Below are 18,697 nucleotides of genomic sequence, written 5' to 3' on the forward strand. Positions count from 1 at the left end.
CCATATATGAAAATGTCCATGTTGTAGATGATAGGAACAAATGAATAAAGGACAGTTTGAATTTATGTTGAGTTCAAGAGTTTCAGGTGGGCGTGTCACTGCTTTGTGGGGAGCTCTGTGATCCTATTATGTGGTGTCAGCACTGACAGTTGTATTTGTGGTACTTGACATCGTTGTTTCAAAATGTATGTGGCTGACTGTGAAAATCTTCACAGAAAAATGTCAGTCACTGAAACATTAGAAATGGTCAGGTTTGAATGTTTTCTGGCGTCTCCATCAAAGTTGATTTTCCCTTTCACGTCATACTCAGGGATTGGGGAGTTTACATTTAGGTATCCGAGGAACTTTAGAGCTCTGTCTTTGTCTTGTTTGTACCAGAGAATCTGACTAAAAGACAGCACACTGTGTGAACAGTGGATCTCACTGGAAACAGATTGACCAACTTTCTTAATGATGGAAGGAGGTGTTTGCTGGACCGTGTAGGTGCTAGAAACTCCTGTTGGGGGGAAAAAGAAAAACATATGATTTTTAAAAAGTGAAATTACCAGATGAGTGGAAATTTCCTGATGTTAGAATACTCACCATACTTCCCTATGAGCTGAAAGAAATAGATCAAGAAGACTGTGGACATCATGTTGAATATAGACCCTTCCTTTTCTGTCCTGTGGAGTTCATCACAGTTAAAATATGACAGATGTGAAACCAAAGCTTTGACTTTATCAGTATGCTATGTAGATATTGTGGCATTTGGGCGTATGCAAAATGTTTGTGACATTATTCATTTGCTGACATTTGTCTCCCCCTGTGGGTGTGAAATATATCATCTTTGTAATCAGCAAATACAGATTTTTACGAAGTTGGGCTCTCTTTGAGTGAAATATGTTTTGGGTTTTTTTTGTTTGTTTTGTGTTTAACTTAATGGTTGGTAGTAATTTCAGTGTGTATACAGTCATGTGAGAAAATTAGGACTCCCCATTAAATAATCAGCTCTTTATTATGAACCGTTCACATATCAATTTCCTATCATGATTTTGTGTATTACTGGAAAAGCAAGCGGTGTAATTGCAATTAAACAACAAAAATTAACATTTTGTGAAACATGGAGAAAAAAAAGATATAAACAAAAATGTTTATTTCAATGGAGGAAAAAGTTAGGACACCCTACCCCCTAATAACTAGTGTTGCCTCCTTTGGCTGATATAACTTCAGCGAGACGCCTTTTGTAACCTTTTACCAATCTCCGACATCGATCAGAAGAAAGTTTGCCCCACTCCTCAATGCACAGTTCTTTCAGCTGTGAGATGTTTGAGGGTTTTCTGCCATGTACATCCAGTTTCAAGTCACCCCACTGAATCTCAATGGGGTTAAGATCAGGGCTTTGACTTGGCCATTCCAGGATTCTCCACTTCTTCGTTTTTAGCCAGTACTTGGTGGATTTGCTGGAATGCTTTGGGTCATTGTCATGTTGCAGTGTCCAGTTCTGTTTCAGCTTTAATTTTTTAACAGATGGTTTCACATGTTCTTCAAGCACCCTCTGATACACAGCAGAATTCATGATGGATTGTATGATGGTGAGCTGGCCAGGTCCTGCTGCAGCAAAACATCCCCAAACTGTGATACTGCCACCTCCATGCTTCACAGTTGGTATGAGGCTCTTTTCTTGGAAGGCTGTATTTGGTTTACGCAAAACATGTCTACTGTTCTGGTGTCCAAATAATTCAATTTTAGACTCATCTGTCCAAAGAACATTATTCCAGAAGTTGTGGTCCTGGTCTATGTTCGCTCTGGCAAACTTCAGTCTGGTCTTAATGTTTTTCTTAGAGAGCAAAGGTTTCCTCCTTGCACACCTCCCGTGAAAGTCAAACTTGTGTAGTCTCTTTCTGATAGTAGAGTCATGCACTTTCACATCAACAGTAGCCAGAGCCTGCTGTAGTTCCCGTGATGACGTTTTAGGATTTTTGATGACTTCTTTGAGCATCTTGCAGTCTGCTCTGGGGGTGAATTTGCTTGGACGGCCAGACCTGGGCGTAGTGGCAGTTGTTTTGAATGTCCTCCACTTGTAAACAATTTTCCGGATGGTGGAATGGCTGATATCAAATTCTTTTGAGATATTTTTAAATCCCTTACCAGACTCGTAAGCAGCCACAATCTTCTTTCTGAGGGCATCACACTGCTCTTTAGATCTCACCTTGGTGCTCACTTCAACACTTCAACAGTCGGGAGCACATCAAACTAAATCTGAGGTTTAAATAAGGCAAGTCTCCTTTAAAATGCTGGTTAACGATGTACTGATCATGTGCATCTGATGTGATACACCTGTGTGTGATTTTAACCATTTTAAGTGGGATAATATGTGGGGATGTCCTAATTTATTCCTCACCAAAAATTGCATTCTTTTTAAATTACAGTTCACATAAAGTTTAAAAAGGCTTTTCTTATTTTTTGATTGTTTAGTTATATTATTTGGATCCCTCAGTATCATTAAAATTGGTATAAAATATCCATATGGCCAAATATATTTTAAAATATACAGGCTTTCATAGGGTGTCCTAATTTTCTCATATAAGTGTATATCGTTCTGTATGTCATATCATCAACCGGTCATTTAAACCTGTAACTAAATTTATCTTTCTTTATTTTATTGATTAATTATGTTTGTATCCACTGAATGAGTTAATCAGCCTGTGAATATGAGTTTATAATTTTCTGTGAATGGTTTTTCATGCGGTCATGTATGTGGAAGGCTCATATGTGCAGACAAAGCGTTGAAGTTTGATCAGACCAGCTGTGATCATAATCCTGCTCAGAACCTAAACTTAAATGGGTGTGTGGTGGGAAGCTGAAGAGCTTCATACGATTTCCCGATCTGTAGTTGTACTTGAGGTCCCCCTACAGTACAGGAAATAATTGCAACACTTGTTCCAAATATTCAGTGAGGTTTTTGTTCAGCTTTCACATGAGTCTGTATCACTGTGCTCACTGACGGCACAGAAATACCAGCCGCTGTCTTTTGGCTCCAGGTTTTTCACTGTAAATGTCCCATCGCGAGCCTCAGTCTTTGTGGCTGAGTATTTCTCTTTGCTGAATTTTCCAAAGTCGTGATCATATTTTTTGGCTGTTGTCGTGAAAACAATCAATTCCATATTTTCTCCTGGCAGCTGTCTGTACCAGTACATCTGGACATAGAAAGCACCCTTGGTATGGCTGCAGTCCATTGTTGCATTATTACCCTGTTGTTCCCACAGCATGGGAGTTTGTGTGACATCATTGGCATCAGTTAGACCTGTATGTTTATAAATGTTTGGTTAATAATGACATTTTTTAAAAGTACAACGTTAAACCATATACAACTTATGGAAATGAGATCTTAGTCTAATCCACCTTTCATCCAAAGAAGAAAAGTCAAACAGCTGAGCTGACCATGCTTGATGAGGTCCATGTTGTTGGAGATGCATGAATAAATGGTAGTATGAATTTACATTGATATATAGAGTTGCAGGTGGGAGTGTCGCTGCTTTGTGCCGTGCTGTGTGATCCTGAATCAAAGAGAAGTCGTGAGCATTTGTGGTGCTTGACATCCCCCTACAGTTCACAAGCTTGTGTTTATATTCCTGACTGTTAAATTCTTCAGAGGACAAGACATATAGCATGATGGCAGGAAACACAATTATGTGTGTGACTTTAACAATTGATCAGAATTAATTCCCTGCTTCTTCCAACGATTATAGCAACGCTTAAGGTTTAATCTAAGTCAGCAACATGTCTTCAAATGGGGTCAAATCTCTCTTGAAACTCTCAAAACCTTAAGGCTAGATTTAGTTGCATACTGGCTGCAGGTGTTCAGATATTAATCTGCCTCAGAGACATTAGGTAAGGTTTTGTATTGACTTTAGTGGAAGCTGTAATACTATACTGAGCCCAATAATGCACAGCACTGTCAGTCACTGAAACATTAGAAATGGTCAGGTTTGAATGTTGTTTGACATTTCCATTAAAGCTGATTTTCACTTTCACATTATCTGTGTGGTTTGGATATTCCACTTTTAGGTATCCCATGAACTTTAGAGCTCTGTGTTCATCTTGTTTGTACCAGAGAATGCGATCAACAGTAGACACATCGTGTGAACAGTGGATCTGACTGGAAACAGATTGACCAACTTTCTTAATGATGGAAGGTGGTGTTTGTAGGACAGTGTAGGTGCTAGAAACTCCTGTTGGGTGAGCAGAGTGAAAAGTACAGATCACTATCATAGTGGACAGTACCTCCAATGAAGATAGAGCTGAAGAGAGTTTGATCAGACCAGCTGTGATCATCATCCTGTTCAGAGTAACCTAAATTTAAATGTGTGTGTGGTGGGAAGCTTCATACGATTTCCTGATCTGTAGTTGTACTTGAGGTCCCCCTACAGTACAGGAAATAATTGCAACACTTGTGTCAACCATTCAGTGAGGTTTTTGTTCAGCTTTCACATGAGTCTGTATCACTGTGCTCACTGACGGCACAGAAATACCAGCCGCTGTCTTTTGGCTCCAGGTTCTTCACTGTAAATGTCCCGTCACGAGCATCAGTCTTTGTGGCTGAGTATTTCTCTTTGCTGAATTTTCCAAAGTCGTGACCGTTTTTTTGGGCTGTTGTCGTGAACACAATCAGTTCCATATTTTCTCCTGGCAGCTGTCTGTACCAGTACATCTGATAATAGGTAGCACCCTTGTTATGGCTGCAGTCCATTGTTGCATTATTACCCTGTTGTTCCCACAGCATGGGAGTTTGTGTGACATCGTTGGCACTGCTTAGACCTGTGTGTGTAGAACAGTTTGGTTAATAATGCAGATGTTTAAGTATAACACTTTTAATTATGATCACTTGTTTCTGCCATCCCTAAAATAAGTAACAGCATAAATGAGATCTCAGTACATCTCACCTTTGATCCAAAGCAGAAATATCAAAAAGCTGAAGTGACCATATATGAAAATGTCCATGTTGTAGACGATGGGAGCACATGAATAAATGACAGTTTGAATTTATGTTGATATCAAGAGTTGCAGGTGGGAGTGTCACTGCTTTGTGGGGAGCTCTTTGATCTGTGGTATCTCTATCGTCAGTTGTGAGTATTTGTGGTCCTTGACATCCCCCTACAGTTCATTATGTGAGATTTTTGTACAGGCGTTGAGTGTGGCTGCATCGCTGTGTTCACAGACAGCATTGAAATACAAGCCTTGATCTCCTGGCACCAAATTCTTCACTATTAGTGTCCCACTGTGAGCGTCAGGCTTGATGGCTGAGAACTTTTTACTCCTGAAGTCTGGCTCAAAGTCAGGTTCAGAGCTTGCAGTAGTAAACGCCATTAGTTCTCCAGGTAGCTGTCTGTACCAGTGCATCTGGAAATAGGTAGCTCACTTGGTATGGCTGAAGTTTATAGTTGCATTATCATCCTGGTTTTTCCAAAGCATGGAACTCTGGGTGACATCTTTTCCATCAATTAGACCTGTGTGTAACAAAACAAGTTATTGTGTAACTTAATTTTTTAAAATCAATTTCTATCAAGTTTTAAAGATTTTTCTCATCCTAGATCTCATGAAAAAAACTTTCAGTTCAAATAAATTGCTTCAAAGTAGTTTAAGTTGAATCTGTATTATATAGATGTTTATTGGGAGTTACCTGATAACCACAGCAAGAAGATTAATATTATGAGGAGGCCTCTTTTGTTAGTAATGATGTCCATGTTCTGTTTTGACAAGAACTCACTAAATTAGTTACATGAAGAGTTTTTCAGGCGGGAGTGTCACTCAACAAAACTGTCATGATGTGTAGATCAGAGTATATATGGTGCTGTTGATCCCCCTGCAGGTCATTAGTTTTGCTAACAATATCTAATGAGCAATACCCGATGAAGATTTCAGCATATTTTCTGCTTTTTGATCATCGTTTAGAAATTTATATTCCTAACTCTCAAATTCCTGAAAAACAGATCCAGCTTGATTGTACGAAGCAGACTTATGTGTCTGACTTTAATCATTGATTATAATTAATGCTGTGCTTTTCCCAATGACTACAGCAACTCTTTAGGTTTGAACTGATCCAGCAACATGACTTCAGATGGGATGAAATTTGTCTTGAAACTTTCAGTAACTTTTTTCTGAGGCTAGATTTAGTTGCAGACTGGCAGCAGGTGTTTAGATATTAATCTGTCTCATAGACATTGGGAGAGGTTTTTGTATTGACTTCAGTTGAATCTGTAGTACTGTGCTGACTAGCAGCACAGAAATACACAGCACTGTCAGTCACTGAAACATTAGAAATGGTCAGGTTTGAATATTTTTTGCCATTTCCGTTAAAGCTGATTTTTCCTTTCACATCATCCTCGGGGTTGGGAAAGTTCAGATTTAGGTGTCCGAGGAACTGTGGAGCTCTGTCTTTGTCTTGTTTATACCAGAGAATCCGTTCAAAAATTGACACATTGTGTGAACAGTGGATCTCACTGGAAACAGCTTGACCAACTTTCTTAATGATGGAAGGAGGTGTTTGCAGGACAGTGTAGGTGCTAAAAACTCCTGCGGTGGAATAAAATAACACATTATTATTTTAAAAATGAAATTACCAGCTGTATGATGATTTCCTGATCTTAGAATACTCACCATTATCCCCCATCAGCTGAAAGAAAAAGAGAATGAAGACTGTGAAGATCATGTTGAACATAGGTTCTTCCTTTCCTCTCCTGTGAAGCACATCACAGTTAATGCATGACCGATATGAAACCAAAGCTTTGACTTTATCTGCAGGCTATGTGTAGATATTGTGGTTTTGGGCATGTGCAATATGTTTGCTACCTTATTTCATTTGCTGACATTTGTCTCCCCCTGGGGGTGTAAAAATCATTCTCTTTCCCCTGTTTCCCCTTTGTTGGTAGTCACTTCAGCATCAATATTCCTTTTACTCATGTGAGATCAGACCACAATCATTTAAATCTCTATCTAAAGTTATATTTCTATATTTTACGGCTTCATTTAGTTTTGTATCCACTGACTGACTTGCATTTATCAACTAGTAAAAATGAGTTTGTGTAAATTCTTGATGCATGATTCAGAGGGATCATATATGCCACTTTGTGATGAAAACGAATGCCTGTCTTATACAGATGTTGCACATTGGTCCCTGAAACACAGAACAGAAATTCAAGCCTTTATCTTATGGCACCAGATTCCTCACTGTGAGCATCAGGCTTGGTGGCCTCAGTTCAAACCTTGAGTATATCTGTAATTAAAGATTATTACAAATATAGCTGTTGTATGTCCAAAGTACATAGGTGTTTTGGGGTGTACTACAGAAAGATTAATAGCCTGCGGAGCCTGTGTTTCATATTAATGATAATCTCCATCTTCTGATAGTGAAGTACTACAAGTCACATGAAATAAAGAAATGAAGAGTTCGGGTGGGAGTGTTGCTGCAGTATCGGCTTATAAGAGGTCCCCCCATAGTGCATACAGATTTCCTCATAGATTACCAGTTCTCTAGATCAGGGAATGACTAAAGAAGACAGATTTGATAACACTAAAATTACGGATTACCTGACAGAAATGTTTCCAGCTTCAGAAAGGAAGTTTTGTTAACTTGTTTGAAGTGCACAGAAAGCATTGCTAAAGCAAATTACTCTGTATTTAAAATAACATATTAATTGAACATGAATTTAACAAACTCAAACTTGAAAGGGAAGCTAGCTGCAGGTGCTCAGGAGCGCCAGTACTTTGTTGTTCTGTCAGGCAAATAAGGGAAAAGATTTTTGTACTGACTTTACAGTGAACTGCAGCACTGTGGCGTTTGGCAGCACAGAAATACACTGCACTGTCACTGAACTTTAGATTATAGATGGTGACTTTTCACGGCCATCTCCGTCAAAGCTGATATTTCCACTCGGATTGCTTTCTTTATTCACGAACTGCAGTTTGACATACCCCAGGATCTCCAAAGTTTGGTGTTGGTCTTGCTTGTATCAGAGAATGACCTCATAATCTTTAATGCTGTGCGAACATTTGATTTCACTTTGAACAGATTCACCAATTTTTCCTAATGATGGAAAGAGGTGTTTGGTAGACACTTTTTGTGTCAGATGCACCTGTGGAAAAACAGAGTTTAAATACAGGAATCATTATGTTATAATCATTGTAATTTCTGGGAAGAGCAGAAAACAAAATATAGTGACCACAATGATCATTTTAAACAATTTATCTCGACTTTCCTTTCAGTATAGTCGGTTCATCAGCTTTGGATGAGAATAGATCGCGGTTACCAGATGATGCACATGGGAAGTGTCAGCAGGTTTCTACTTCATTGCTTAAACTTGCAGCGGAAAACACTGTCGTCATTCGACAATCTGTGGGCGTGAAGATTTCATTTATTGAGGTCTGTCTCCACCTACTGGAGTAAGGGTAAATGGAGCACAAGCCATGTGGAGTTAGATTCTGACACTCATCCTTCTATAGAAACTGACTTGGTGTGCCGCTGATTATTAATTCAACACATGTATTCCTTTGGTTTCTTTTCAGTGGGACTGTATCTAAAACAGTAAACATTATAACTGGTGAACACAGTTAATTTTATAATGATGAATAGATGTGGTTTTAGCTGATCGTTGCATCTTTGCCCTGTGTTTTGTTTTGTTTTTTCCCCTAGATTATGGAGGTCTCTGTGACAGACCTGTGAGTTTAACACAAAATTTTACCACATGCGATATATATTTGACACAGTTTTCCATTGAAACACTCTGAAAACCCCTGGAACTCTTACATTAATGGGAAAAATATTAATATGTTCATCAGATTATAAATGACCTGAAGTCCACTTTAAAATGAAGAATAATCAGAGGACTACCTGTTTGATGAAAACAATATCCATGTCCTATTGGCTGCAGGTGAGACTGTCACTATAGTTTAGAATTTGATCCCACAAACACGTATTATGTGTGTGTGTGTACAGTGGGATGGAAAAGTTTGGGCAACCTTGTTAATAGTCATTATTTTCCTGTATAAATCGTTGGTTGTTACAATAAAAAATGTCAGTTAAATATATCATATAGGAGACACACACAGTGATATTTGAGAAGTGAAATGAAGTTTATTGGATTTACAGAAAGTGTGCAATAATTGTTTAAACAAAATCAGGCAGGTGCATAAATTTGGGCACCACAAAAAAAGAAATGAAATCAATATTTAGTAGATCCGCCTTTTGCAGAAATTACAGCCTCTAAACGCTTCCTGTAGGTTCCAATGAGAGTCTGGATTGTGGTTTAAGGTATTTTGGACCATTCCTCTTTACAAAACATCTCTAGTTCATTCAGGTTTGATAGCTTCCGAGCATGGACAGCTTGTCTTGTTGAAAGATCCAGCCCCAGCGCAGCTTCAGCTTTGTCACTGATTCCTGGACATTGGTCTCCAGAATCTGCTGATACTGAGTGGAATCCATGTGTCCCTCAACTTTGACAAGATTCCCAGTCCCTGCACTTGCCACACAGCCTCACAGCATGATGGAACCACCACCATATTTTACTGTAGGTAGCAGCTGTTTTTCTTGGAATGCTGTGTTCTTTTTCCTCCATGCATAACGCCCCTTGTTATGCCCAAATAACTCAATTTTAGTTTCATCAGTCCACAGCACCTTATTCCAGAATGAAGCTGGCTTGTCTAAATGTGCTTTAGCATACCTCAAGCGGCTCTGTTTGTGCTGTGGGCGGAGAAAAGGCTTCCTCTGCATCACTCTCGCATACAGCATCTCCTTGTGTGAAGTGCACCGAATGGTTGAACGATGCACAGTGACTCCATCTGCTGCAAGATGATGTTGTAGGTCTTTGGTGCTGGTCTGTGGGTCGACTCTGACTGTTCTCACCATTCGTCGCTTCTGTCTATCCGAGATTTTTCTTGGTCTGCCACTTCAAGCCTTAACTTGAACTGAGCCTGTGGTCTTCCATTTTCTCAATATGAAATGAAACGAAATTTATTTTTCAGTCAACAACAACAGATTATAATTTTATTTTAATATGTTCCTAACTGTGGAAACAGACTGCTTAAATATTTGAGACCATTTTCTGTATCCCTCCTCTAAACCATGATGGTGAACAATCTTTGTCTTCAGGTCATTTGAGAGTTGTTTTGAGACCCCCATGTTGCTACACTTCAGAGAAAATTAAAAGAGGAGGGAAACTTACAATTGACCCCCTTAAATACTCTTTCTCATTATTGGATTCACCTGTGTATGTAGGTCAGGGGTCACTGAGCTTACCAAGCCAATTTGAGTTCCAATAATTAGTTCTAAAGGTTTTGGAATAAATAAAATGACAACAGTGCCCAAATTTATGCACCTTCCTGATTTTGTTTAAGCAATTATTGCACACTTTCTGTAAATCCAATAAACTTCATTTCACTTCTCAAATATCACTGTGTGTGTCTCCTTTATGATATATTTAACTGACATTTTTTTATTGTAACAACCAACGATTTATACAGGAAAATAATCACTATTAACAAGGTTGCCCAAACTTTTGCATCCCACTGTATGTGCGTATGCATGTATATATACATACTTTCTAATTCTAGATGGGATTGTAAATGTCATTCAGGGTCCCCCTTAAGTCTGTAAATGGCTTAGCCAAGACTTCAACTGTTGCAGCTGGCACTGCAGATGTTCAAGGCCAAGTGTGAAACACCGGGAATGAGAATCAGCGCCTACAAGTGCAAGACCTGCAAAATGGTGATGTACCCACAGAGGGTCAGAGTTACTACCCCAGGTGGAGAGTCTTGTTCACAAGTGAGGGGAGGGAGGACCATGAGGCTGACAGACAGGTTGAAGCGCCGACTGCAGTGATGTGGACACTGTACTGATCTGTTGTGGTGAAGAGCGAGCTGAGCCAGTCAATCTACATTCCTTTACAGCATGCTTCAGAGGGGGTCAAAGTCGTGTTCAGTTATTCAGTAATAGTTTTCAAAGTCTAGATTTAGTTGCAGACTGGCAGCAGGTGTTCAGATAGTAATCTGTCTCAGAGACATTGGGGTTAGAGGTTTTTGTATTGACTTCAGTGGAATCTGTAGTACTGTGCTGACTAGCAGCACAGAAATACACAGCACTGTCAGTCACTGAAACATTAGAAATGGCCAGGTTTGAATATTTTCTGCCATTTCCATCAAAGCTGATTTTCCCTTTGACATCATCCTCAATGTTTGGATATTCCAGATTTAGGTATCCCAGAAATTGTAGGACTCCTTTTTCATCTTGCTTGTACCAGAGAATGACCTGATAACCTGGTATGCTGTGTGAGCATTTGATGTCACTTTCAACAGAGTCACCAATTCTCTTAATGATGGATTGAGGTGTTTGGTTGGCACTTTTTGTGTCAGATGCACCTGTGGAAAAGCAAACAAGAGTTTAAATACAGGAATCATTAACTTTGCATTATATTGTTGTCATTATTGTTCATTTTTCCTACCTGTAGTTTCTGACAAGAGAAGGAAACAAAGTACAGCAAAAACAGCAATCATGTTAAACAGTGTAAGCCAGCTATCCTTTCAGTATAGTTGGTTCATCACTTGTGGTTAAGAATAGATTGTGGTTACCAGATGATGAACACGGGAGGTGTCAGCAATTGTCTGCGTCATTGCTTTAAGAGCAGAATCTTCATACTGCAGTCTGTGGAAGTGATTATTTCATTGGTTGAAGTCTGTCTCCATCTGCTGGAGTAAGTAAATGAAGTACTGTAAATGGAGCACAAGCCATGTGGAGTTAGATTCTGGCACTCATCCTTCTATAGAAACTGACTCGGTGTGCAGCTGAAATACTGAATACTCTAAATGGGACCTTAGTCAAACTCACCTCTCATCCATAGTAGAAGCATCAAACAATAGAGGTGAATGTGTTTGATCATGTCTGTGTTGTAGTACTTTTTAAAACACGAATAAATGACAGTATGAATTTATATGCTATGAAGAGTTGCAGGTGGGATTATCACTGCTCTGTGTGGAGCTCTGTCATCCTGTTGTCTGTGGTCTCACCATTCACATGATGGATCAACTTTCAGTTGAGTATTTGTGATCCTTGACATCCCCCTACAGTTCATGATCTGAAGTTTTTCTACAAGTGTTGAGTGTGGCTGTATCACTGTGCTCACTAACAGCACAGAAACACTATTTGTTTCATTAGTTCTCCAGGTAGGTGTCTGTACCAGTATGTGTCTGTACCAGTATGGCTGCAGTGTATAGTTCCATCTTCATTCTCTTTTTTCCATAACATGGAAGTCTGGTTGGCATCACTTCCATAGGTTTGACCTGTGTGTAACGATAAAAGTTATAATTTAAAATTTTGTTCATTTCTACTTGTACAGCATTAAAGATTTTTAGTAATCCAGAATTTCCTGGAACAAAATAACTGTAAGTTGAAATAAATTGTTTCAAAACATTAAGCAGTTTGAGTTGAATTGGTATGATGGATCAACGTTCAGTTGTGAGTATTTGTGGTCCTTGACATCCCCCTACAGTTCATGATCTGAGGTTTTTGTACGGGTGTTGAGTGTGGCTGTATCACTGTGCATACTAACAGCACAGAAATACAAGCCTTGATCTCCTGGCACCAAATTCTTCACTGTCAGTGTCCCACTGTGAGCGTCAGACTTGGTGGTTGAGAATTTTTCATCCCTGAAGTCTGGTTCAAAGTCAGGTTTGGCGCTTGGAGTAGTAAAAACCATTTGTTTCATTAGTTCTCCAGGCAGCTGTCTGTACCAGTACATATAGTAATAGCCACTGCCATAGGTATGACTGCATTGTATAGTTGCATTATCACCCTGGTTTTTCCAGAGAATGGAGGTCTGGTTGACTTCACCCCCATCAGTTAGACCTGTGTGCAACGATAGAAGCGATCATGATCAGTTGTTCATTTCCACTAAGCATTAAATATTTTTTGTTATCCTATATCTCTTAAAACATAATGACGGGCAATTAAAATAAATTGTTTAAAAAATGAAATGGTTTAAGTTGAATTTGTATTATAAAGTTTATTGGGAATTACCTGATACCCACAGCAATAAGAATAAAAATATGAGGAGACGTCGTTTGCTCATGATGAAGATGTCCATGTTCTGTTTGGCATGACCTGTTTGAGACAGTTGTATGAAGGGTTGGAGGTGGGAGTGTTGCTCAATGAAATTGTCACTCCAGATGTAGATGCAAGTATATGTGATGCTGCTGGTCCGCCTACAGGTCATGATTTCCATTAACAACAACATATGACTGAGGAAGCTGGATTTTGGTACATATTGTTTTTTGTTTGTTTGTTTTAATAGTTTTTTGAAATTTTCTCTGGCTGACTGGAATTCTTGACAAGGAAACTGGTCCAGCTTGATTATAGGAATTGCATGTCAGTGTTCTGTCAGTGAACATAATTAATTTGTTGCTGCTTCCACCAATTACAGCAAATCTTAAGGCAGTGGTTCCCAAACTTTTTTTGCTGGGCCCCCCTTTGTTTATAGGAAAAATGTCCCCCCCCCCCCCTCGCGGGCGCATGCGCACATCCATTTAGAAAGGCAGAGGCGTCACAGTGTGATTATTTTACATGTAGTTGTTTTTTTTCCTGTGTAATAATATTCAACATTGCTATCAATACAATTTTCAATCCCTCTGCAAAATGGGTTCAAAAACATAAACAACTGTTGGATGTTGTTTGTCCGTGATTTGAACCGGGGGAACGAATCGTGGCAGGATCAGCCTGATATTATTTGTATCCCGCTGTAACTTTACTATATAAAGAGCTAATGTCTCCAAAATGTCAGGAGTAGTTAGTCATTACAACAAGTGTTTGTGAACTAAAAATCAAGAATGTGGGATACTGTTTGTCCGTGATTTGAACAGCCCAGCCGTGTTCCTGACACAGGGAAAACCAATTCTGCTGAGGAGACCTACGTCACTTGTGCAGGTGAAACCAAAGGGAAGATATGCTTCACCATATTTTCTAGTCTTTGGCTTAGAATGAAGTTGGTTTGGAAACATATTCAGCGATGCTTCATCTCCTGCTTTTTGTTTGTGGAGGCACCCCATGCTAGCAGTGTCCAAGCGTTTTGTTTTTTTTGTTTTGTTTTGTTTTTTCCTTTTCATGTCCCGTCCCCCCCCCCCCCCCCCCCCCCCCCCCCAGGGGGCGGGCCCCACACTTTGGGAAGGTCTGTTCTAAGGATTTAATTGAGCCTGAAATGTGACTTCAAAGGGGATCAAACTTGTTCAATTAGTCTTTTTTTTGGATTAAATCTTAAGTCTGGATTTAGTTGCAGACTGGCAGCAGGTGTTCAGATATGAATCTGTCAGAGACATTAGGAGAGGTTTTTGTATTGACTTTAGTGGAATCTGTAGTACTGTGCTGACTAGCAGCACAGAAATACACAGCACTGTCAGTCACTGAAACATTAGAAATGGCCAGGTTTGAATATTTTCTGCTATCTCCATCAAAGCTGATTTTCCCTTTGACATCATCCTCAATGTTTGGATATTCCAGATTTAGGTATCCCAGAAGTTGTAGGACTCCTTTTTCATCTTGCTTGTACCAGAGAATGACATCATAACCTGGTATGCTGTGTGAGCATTTGATGTCACTTTGAACAGATTCACCAATTCTCTTAATGATGGATGGAGGTGTTTGGTTGGCACGTTTTGTGTCAGATGCCCCTGTGGAAAAGCAAACGAGAGTTTAAATACAGGAACTTTGCATTATGTTGTTATCATTATTGTTCATTTTCCTACCTGTAATTTCTGACAAGAGAAGGAAACAAAGTATAGCGACGACAGCAATCATGTTAAACAATTTCAGCCAGCTATCCTTTCAGTATAGTTGGTTCATCACTTGTGGTTAAGAATAGTTTGTGGTTACCAGGTGATGAACACGGAAGGTATCAGCAGTTGTCCACGTCATTGCTTTAAGACCAGAATCTTCATACTGCAGTCTGTAGAAGTGATGATTTCATTTGTTGAAGTCTGTCTCCATCTGCTGGAGTAATGGTACTGTAAATGGTGTGGAGTTGGGTCTCAGCACTTATTCTTTCTTAAGGAAATAATTGTGGTTGTGTGTCCGATTATTAATCAAACATAACATATTCCTTTTATTTAATTTTAGTGTGACTGAATCTAAAACTGTTAACATGACCAGAACACTTTACTACGGTATAGTAGAACATTTACAGCAATTTGTGACACGTGCCAATTATTTCTTTATCCTAAACAAATCTTGTACAGAGGAGCACAAATATCTCATGCACCTTTCTTTGTACTATACAGTTAAAAGCTCCTAAGGTGGTTTTGGATCATCTCTATGAAGTCAGAAAATAAAGATAAAAAGCTGCAGGTGCATGTATTGTGTGGTGGGTACCACAGTAGAGGAGATTAGTAGGTAAAACTTTGCACTGACAGTGTACTGGGGTTTTTGTTCAGCTACTGGGTGCATCTGTATCACTGTGTTTGCTCACAGCACAGAAATACAAGCCTTTGTCTTTAGGCACCAGATCCTTCACTGTGAACGTCCCAGTGTTAGCGTCAGGCTTGGTGGCTGCGAATTTCTCTGTGCTGAAATTTCCAAAATCATGATCAGGTTTTGCTGCAGTTGTGAACACAACGAGTTTCATAGTTTCTCCAGGCAGCTGTCTGTACCAATACATCTGGTTGTGAGAAATGTCCTTTGTGTGGCTGCAGTTTATTGTTGCAACCTCACCCTGTTTTTTCCAAATCATGGAGGTCTGAGTGACATCACTCCCATCACCTGTGAATTTAACAAAAGCAACCTTTTATATGTAGCACAGTTTTACATTGAAACACTCTGAACAAAACTAAACACGAAAATATTGCTAAACCTGTAAATCACCTGAAGTCCACTTTAAAATGAAGCATAATCCAAGGACGAGCCGTTTGATGAAAACAATTTCCATGTTCGACTTGAGAGAAGGTGTCAGCATGTGAAGAGCTGCAGGTGGGACTGTCACTACAGTGTGATGTGATATCGTGAGCTGTTCTATACATATCTGCACTTTCAGTCTAACTGCAGATGGGAACCACCTGGCACTCGGGGTCCCCCTACAGTCCATCAGTGCCATCAGTTTTAGTTGTGATTTCAAACTGTAACACTGACAAACTGTTTGTCATCTTGTGCAGTGAGATAATATATGTCTCTCTACTGAGATTGGAAAAAAAGCTTCTGATTTTTATATTTTTCTGTATGTTATCATTGTAGTTTCATGAAAATAAGATGAATGAAAGTAATTTATTTCTTTTTTGAGAATATAGTGTCAGTCAAGAGCGTGGTGAAAAATGATGCTTCTGTGACAGAAGTTTTAATATACACAGTGCTGTCACAAAGTTGTAGAAGTGCATGAATGTCAATGAACTGTTATCCTATACTGTTTTAGTTTTGTTACAGAAAAAATAAGTAATGCAAAACGTCCTGAAATACTGAACGCTCTAAATGGGACCTTAGTCAAAGTCACCTCTCATCCATAGCAGAAGCATCAAACAATAGAGGTGAATGTGGTTGATAAAGTCTGTGTTGTAATAGTTTGTGACACATGAATAAATGACAGTGTGAATTTATATTGCTATAAAGAGTGGCAGGTGGGAGTGTCACTGCTCTGTGTGGAGCTCTGTCATCCTGTTATCTGTGGTGTCACCATTCACATGATGGATCAACGTTCAGTTGTGAGTATTTGTGATCCTTGACATCCCCCTACAGTTCATGATCTGGAGTTTTTGTACGAGTGTTGAGTGTGGCTGTATCACTGTGCATACTAACAGCACAGAAATACAAGCCTTGATCTCCTGGCACCAAATTCTTCACTATCAGTGTCCCACTGTGAGCGTCAGGCTTGGTGGTTGAGAATTTTTCATCCCTTAAGTCTGGTTCAAAGTCAGGTTTGATGCTTGGAGTAGTAAAAACCATTTGTTTCATTAGTTCTCCAGGCAGCTGTCTGTACCAGTACATATATAAATAGCCACTGCCATAGGTATGACTGCATTGTATAGATACATTATCACCCTGGTTTTTCCAGAGCATGGAGGTCTGCTTGACTTCCTCCCCATCAGTTAGACCTGTGTGCAATGATAGAAGCGATCATGATCAGTTGTTCATTTCCACTAAGCATTAAATATTTTTTGTTATCCTAAATCTCTTAAAACAAAATGACAGGCAATTAAAATAAATTGTTTCAAAACATGAAATGGTTTAAGTTGAATTTGTATTATAAAGTTTATTGGGAATTACCTGATACCCACAGCAATAAGAATAAAAATATGAGGAGACGTCGTTTGCTCATGATGAAGATGTCCACGTTCTGTTTGGCATGACCTGTTTGAGACAGTTGTATAAAGAGTTGGAGGCGGGAGTGTTGCTCAATGAAATTGTCACTCCAGTTGTAGATGCAAGTATATGTGATGCTGCTGGTCCGCCTACAGGTCATCATTTCTATTAACAATAACATATGATGACTGAGGAAGCTGGATTTTGGTACATGTTGTTTTTTGTTTGTTTGTTTGTTTTAATAGTTTTTTGAAATTTTCTCTGGCTGACTGGAATTCTTGACAAGGAAACTGGTCCAGCTTGATTATAGGAATTGCATGTCAGTATTTTATCAGTGAACATAATTCATTTTTTGCTGCTTCCACCAATTACAGCAAATCTTAAGGATTTAATTGAGCCTGAAATGTGACTTCAAAGGGGATCAAACTTGTTCAATTAGTCAGTCTTTTTTTTCAAAGTCTAGATTTGGTTGCAGACTGGCAGCAGGTGTTCAGATATGAATATGTCAGAGACATTAGGTGTTGGGTCTGTTCCCACAAACCCCGCTAGTTCTAGAGACTTATTCATCATGAAAGAAAAACAAGGCAACAGCGTTCGATCGATTACTTGCGCAAGGGAGGCCTCATCTGTGTCCAGCACGAAAATGACCCCAAATCCGGCCTCCTCTCGCTGCCTTTTATTGAGAGACAGTTCACACAAAACACAGCAAAGCAACGCCCACATGGTTCTAAGGCATTATATGTATATGTGTGAACTTCTGTATGTAGGTAAGTGTGTGTGTGTGTGTGTGTGTGTGTGTGTGTGTGTGTGTGTGTGTGTGTGTGTGTGTGTGTGTGTGTGTTACCTCCTGCTGACCAAAGGGTCGTAAACGCAGGAAGTTTACATCAAAAGAAGCAGATCTTCCAGATAGGATGTATCTGCAATAAAACCTCCCCCAGCACAAAGTGGTTAGAGGTGGTTAGGATCAAAGGAATGGCTTTGATCCTACTGCTTGAACTAAGACTGTACAAATTTAAGAAACACAATGGCAACATTCAACAATTAGACCTAACATTAGGGTTTATAGGTTTTTGTATTGACTTCAGTGGAATCTGTAGTACTGTGCTGACTAGCAGCACAGAAATACACAGCACTGTCAGTCACTGAAACATTAGAAATGGCCAGGTTTGAATATTTTCTGCCATTTCCATCAAAGCTGATTTTCCCTTTGACATCATCCTCAATGTTTGGATATTCCAGATTTAGGTATCCCAGAAGTTCTAGGACTCCTTTTTCATCTTGCTTGTACCAGAGAATGACTTCATAACTTGGTATGCTGTGTGAACATTTGATTTCACTTTCAACAGAGTCACCAATTCTCTTAATGATGGATGGAGGTGTTTGGTTGGCACGTTTTGTGTC

Source organism: Pelmatolapia mariae, linkage group LG16_19, assembly GCF_036321145.2.
Source record: "Pelmatolapia mariae isolate MD_Pm_ZW linkage group LG16_19, Pm_UMD_F_2, whole genome shotgun sequence".
NCBI classification, from domain to species: Eukaryota; Metazoa; Chordata; class Actinopteri; order Cichliformes; family Cichlidae; genus Pelmatolapia; species Pelmatolapia mariae.